Source organism: Ictidomys tridecemlineatus, chromosome 10 (genome assembly GCF_052094955.1).
Source record: "Ictidomys tridecemlineatus isolate mIctTri1 chromosome 10, mIctTri1.hap1, whole genome shotgun sequence".
NCBI classification, from domain to species: Eukaryota; Metazoa; Chordata; class Mammalia; order Rodentia; family Sciuridae; genus Ictidomys; species Ictidomys tridecemlineatus.
In genome coordinates, this window is record NC_135486.1 from 71667414 (window position 1) to 71673413 (window position 6000).

General features: G+C 44.6%; 1 protein-coding gene across 1 annotated transcript in view; it reads right to left on the bottom strand.

The window, feature by feature from the left end:
- Prkcq (protein kinase C theta) overlaps nt 1-5792 on the bottom strand; it is a 118064-nt gene extending 112272 nt beyond the window's left edge. The window contains exon 1 of the mRNA XM_005320297.5: nt 5559-5792. The gene's annotated coding sequence lies outside the window, so the exon portion shown is untranslated. The remainder of the gene's footprint in view (nt 1-5558) is intronic.
- Nucleotides 5793-6000: the final 208 nt, after the last annotated feature.

Genomic DNA, 6000 nt, shown 5'->3' on the forward strand with positions numbered 1-6000 from the left:
TTTGAGGAATTCTGAAGAGGAGGAGAGGAGGAAGCAGCTGAAGGAAGGCAGAAAAGGATGGCCTTTTAAGCACAGAAGGAAGGGGCTGAAGCATGTCTAATGCAGCGAGAATGTGGCTTGTCAGGAGCAGGGGAGGAAGATGCAGGGAGAGAGGAGAGAGTCCCAGGACTGTGATTCCCAAGAATGAGGAAGCAGGGGCCCTGGGCATAGTGGAGGTGAACATGGGACACCTCTGGAAGGGAGGCCTGTCTTTTGCTGTTGTTGTGAGGGGAGAAAGGAGTGAGAGGGTGGATCCAGAGGCCGTTAGGTGTGCAGTCCTATGGTCACAGGGTTGGGGAGTCCTTGTGGGGAAAATATTTTCCATGTGAAGCAGGAAGCAAGGCAGCCTGATGATGGTGAGGGGCAGAATGGTAGTGACCAAGGGAAGTCTGCAATAACTGGTACGGAGAGCAAGAGGGGTGGCCCAGGGAACGCCTGAGGGCTGAGGAAGCCAGAGTCTAGCCCAAGTTGGAAATCATGGACTTGCGGAATCATGAATTTGCATAGTTATATAATTTGTTTTTCCAGTACACCTATCAGCCTATGGCTAGATGCTGGAAAAAATAGACAATTGGGTGCAACAGTGACCTCAGTTTAGGAAAGGAAAGCACATCTCCTCACAGCCCTGTGAGGTCCAGCCATTGGACTTGTCTTCCCCATCAGTAGTGGGGAGGCTTCCATGGAGGCACAAGCTGCTACGTTTTGTCTTTGTCAATCTCACATTGAAAGATCTCTGGTCTGGAGAAGAGATATTATTTCTTCCTAATTGGCCTAGTTCTTTATGAAGCTGAAGGGATATACCTCAAAGTTTATATTGTTTCTAACAAACAAGGAACATGGTTTTGATGCTCCCTAAGAAAATATCTTCTTCTCCAAACTGTCCAGTCCAGTGATGAACAGACTTCAGGAATACAACCCAAGAAGGCATAAATAGAATAATAAATGAGGAACCAAGAACTCAGGGTTCAATGCTACCAATTTGTTGTGTGACCCTTGATCAAGTTTCTTACTCTCTACCAAATTCATCTGTCTTTTGTAAACCATCAGGGATGGACCTGTGTGTAATTGATTCTCTGGATGCAGGCCTTTGTCACTGAGCACGGTCAATAAATGCCACTTTCTTTTCCATTTTGCCTTCTTCTCCTCCTCACTCCAAACTTGCTTGTTTCTATAACTTAAAAGAACAGTATAGAAAACTAAATGATTTATGTCCATAATGTTCAAACTTTTAGGTAAGAAACAGGCTTATTATGCTTCAAACCAAGCAATACAAAAACACAGTGAAATAATGACGCTTATTACACGGAATGAATTCAAGTATTTTCCTTCGTATGCCATTTCGTTTTTAAAAGACATGCTTGCCTCCATCCAGTAAATGAATGTCAGAAGCCACCAAATGGACTGAGTCTTACAGGTTAAAGTAATGTTTGTAAGAAGGCTGTTTTTGTACAGCTGAAAGCATCTAAATGGGTGTACAATGGAAAACGCTGAAGACTACTACCTTGAAAAATGCTGAACATGTAGTTAGGGGAACCTCTCCCCAAACAGCAAGGGAGACAATATTTCAGTTCATTTTCATGGGAGACTCAACTTCTTGCACAGCTGGGCTGTGTGGAGTAGTTTTTCCTGGGCAGGAACTCCCAGCTTTCAGTTTGCATTGGAAACCACCCCACTTGGGCAGCAGGCTACTTTCTCAGCACTCCCTGCAGCATCCACTCAGTGGAAGCAACTCAGAAGGCTGGGGATGGAAAAGGGCAAGACAGACAAGGGTCTGCTCTTCGCACTTTCAAATAAAGAGTGCTGGTTAAAGCCACAATACACTTAACAACAACAACAACAATAACAACAATAATGCAACTCACCAAAGTAGTCTGGGAAGTAGCTGTGACTCAGAGTCACTTCATGTGGAAAAGGCACACAAAGGACTGAAATGGTGAGTTATTTCCCCCCTTCACTTATTTTTTTTTTAATTGTTAAACATTTTTCTCTTACTGAAAAAATTTAAAAGGAAGATCAGAACTTCAGAGAGAGAAGCACCTAATAGTTCTGTTGTATGGAATGCCTACACACTTCAAATGTAGATAGCGAATTTGATATCATGCACATTTTATCACAATTTATAAGAAGTGAATTGGCCGGTCATTTGCCACTGTGGTTGACAGCAAATCAGTGGTGGACACTCAAGCTTGACACTACCTCCTACAAATTACAAAGCCCCAGCAAGTGACTTAACATCCGCTCTCCCTGCCTCCCCACCCCACTAGCCTGTTTCTTCATCTGAAAAATAGAAGTAAAAATATGTAATTTGTAAAGGCTTTATGAAGATAAAATATGGTGGTAATGTTTGTCAAATATCAACAAAATTCTGAGCCTAATTGCTATCATGTAGATAGTAAATAATAATGACTTAATAAAACCACACTTTACTGCTTCAATTTGCTCTGCTTTTTATCATCCATATTATGAGCTTAATTCAAAAGCTAATATCAACCTACAGCAATTCATAGAAGGACATGCTGCCAAAGTGAAGAGATTTAAATATCTGCTAATTTTCCAGGGCAGAAGTGTATGCTTCTGGGCTTAGGAAGCTATTCCTAATTTCTGAAATGTCAGATTCTCATTTTCCCTTGAGAATATAGTTAGATGACCAAATAGGGTAACTGGAGTTTTTGTGTAAATGACAAGTTACAATAAGGTAGAAGACATTTTTAAATCATTGCCAGGGAAAAACCTTTTAATTCACTTTATGCCAAACATCATGCGTTTCTGTAAGTTTCTGGTCTAATAGCTAGGATAAGTATGGAAATGATAAGCGGGATGAAAACTGCTTAGAAACGAAATGCTTAAAGTTTGAAAATTATGAATAGGAAAAGAAAGAATGAGTTTAATGACGTGTGTATATGTATATACATACATATACATGCATGTATATATACACATATGTACACATCACCGTAAGACTAATTCCTCTACTTTCATTATAGAGTTAATTGTGAGAATACATATACATATATATGCATATGCATATATATATATATATAAAATTCTCATATCATCTGTGTCATTGGGACTTTTCATTATATAACAATGTTGTTTTCAACAGTTTTTGTAGAAATTACTTTGAAAATTGAAATCATCTGAAATTAAATACAAACTTATTAACAAACTGTCATATGACATTAATATATCAGCAATATCTTTAGGGGCAAACAACATAGTCACTAACTCTAAAACATTAAACACATTAAAAACAGGAAGTACTCATTCAAATTCCTACTTTAAAGAAAGGCAACTATACCATAATTAAATATTGCACTTGATGGAGAGATCTGTCTGTGGAGGTTTACTCTGGAATCCCTGAAGTTATAGACTTATACCATAAGCCTTCATTCTTGAAAGAAAATCCTGGACTCAGGGAATTCATTATATAGGGAATGTGATCTTTTCCACAGACAAGGAGAGAGAATGTGTTACAACAGAATGAGGGACCTTTATAGAAATTTCAGGGGCTTCCAATACCTGCTGTGGACAAGAGAAAATTGAACATCAGTGTTGGAAAGGATCATGAGATTACAGGAAGAGCCCAGATGTGAACAACTGAACATCCCTGTAATCCCTGAAGGAGAAGTGAGACAGCAGGAGGAATCCAAGTGTCAGTAGTGGTAGTGTCTGCCATGCACTGACTCAGAGCAAAGTCTCTGTTATAGGAGACTTTGCTGGTGGGAGAGCAGGTGTAGAAGTCTGCTAAAGAGTCATTGTGAGCCACCATAACACGAGACAAGACAGTAGCGGAAGTGAACATGATGAAGCGGATGGCAACAGAAACCTTCCCTGGAAGTTGACACTTTAAAAGTGTAGAAGACAATCGAGAGACACTAACAAAAGCCAGTGATGCCAAACAGGTTACACTTGAAATGAAAAATAAAAGCTGGTAAGAGAAAGGAAAACAAAAAACTTAATTTAGATTGAATTGCTAACTCGTGGGACTCTGTGGGTTTCAGATCTTCCTATACCCTCTCTTTAAATATATGTTCATTCAATCAGCAAAAGAAAGGGACTAATGAGATCTTTCTGTGGTAGACACCTGCATCAGACAATGGCCCTGATCTCTGAAAGATTTTAAACAGCTGTGCATAAACTTCAAAAGTAATTTGCAACCAAATTAGTAAATGTCACCCTTCTTCCCACTAGACACAGCACTTTCAAGAGATGAAGCATCCGCAGTAAGTCTGCCATTTTACCAGTTAACCAAAGATTGGTGAGGGGGAAAAAAAAATGAAGATGTTCATTCACAGGTTGGGATGTGGAATGGGTCAAAGGACCCAGGTCCCTGTTCATAGGGCTTCTCTATAAAGCAGCTCCAGTCAGGAAAGGACCAGAGGTGGCCATCCCTTCTAGAGAAACAAAGCAGGGACCAGAGCAACTGATGAAGCCTCCCAGAGGAGACTACTGAATCTTGCTGCTTTAAACTTCTCTTTGCAAATTGAAAGGGGCAATGAAGAGGAAGCAGACAGAGTATGCAGGCAGACTCCCCAGGTCCTGTGGGCACTTCATTAAATAATTTTGCAAGCTGGTCTGTGCTCTCAAAGGGCACCTGTGACTTGAAGGACCATTTTGTATTGGGCACAGATGGGCCATTTTCCCCACTGACAGGCACAGCCCATAGAGTAGCATTCTCTCCACCTCACCGCCCCCCTCCTCAGCTTTTGCCAGTGGCTGAATAATTCTTTTATTAGCACCACTTCCAGCCCACATAGTGTCAGGACAACTGGAGGACAAGGCAGCTCTGTGGCAGTCTCCTTGCAGAAATGACCAGAATCTCCTTTCACTCTGGTGGCAAGTGCTCGGGCCTTTAGCATTAAAGTCACTCTCACATTGATAACTGCTGGCTCTTAAAAATTCAGTAAAATCAAGATTTAATCTCACAAACTACACTTTGATAACCTGTGGCCCCCAAAGCTGGAAAACAATGTTGCTCAAGGTCACAGGCTTCAGCACCCAGACTCCCCCCCCCCCCTTTAACAAAGCTGCTTCTCACCCACCCCAGGCCCTTGGAAAGAAACTTGGTTTGTTTTAGAAAAGTGAATGCCCGCAGCCCGGTTTGCTGCTCCAGCAATTTCCCAGAAAACCAAGTGGTCATCCTCAGAAAACACCCTTTCTTACACATTTTTGCGATCAGTATAAAAACTTTCACCTCCCTCCCTCGGCTTCAGCCCGGTTAGTTCAGGTGAAAGGAGAGTAGGAAGGAGGCGCCCTCAGCCCGGCTAGGCGGCCAGCACCGGCCACCGCCACAGTCACGGTCACCAGCACACAAGAAACCCAGACGGGGTGGGCGAGCCCCAAAGTTGGCTTTGACTCTAGCTTTTTTTTTCGATTTCGTTCTCAGCCCTGCTTCCCGCGGCAGCCTTAGCCCGCTTCCAGGAGCAGTTCCGAGGGACACCCGGGTGGCCCTTCCCTCCCGGGTCCTGGCACCTGGCACCCTCCCTCCCCGCCCGCATCGCGGGGCGCAGGGGTCCTACCTGGTTGCGCAGCCTGGGTCTGAACGCCGCGTCGCTGCTGCTCGGGTGGCGCGGGCACTGGCACGGGTCTGGCGCACGGCGGGTGCGCCCCGCGGGTGGCGCCGGCCAGGGGGCGCTCGTCGCCCTCTCTCCCGCCGCCCGGCAGCCCGAGGGGGACCCGGCCCCCTGCTCAGGGACGCGCGCTCAGCCGCGCACTATCCTCGGCAGCCCAGCGCCTTCTGCCTTCCCCCTGCTCATCCTCTCCCCACCCTCCATCCTCACTCCTTACTAGCCACTTGTCGCTCCCCTGCGACCTGGACCAGAAGATCGTGGTAGGCTAGGACGGGACAAGCCCGCGGGTGACGTGACGATAGGCAGCGCTGAGCTGGGGCGGCTCAGCCTTGCTCACATTGAATGCTGGGGAAGGGGCGCAGGACACCCGGCTGAAAATCGAAAAAGAACC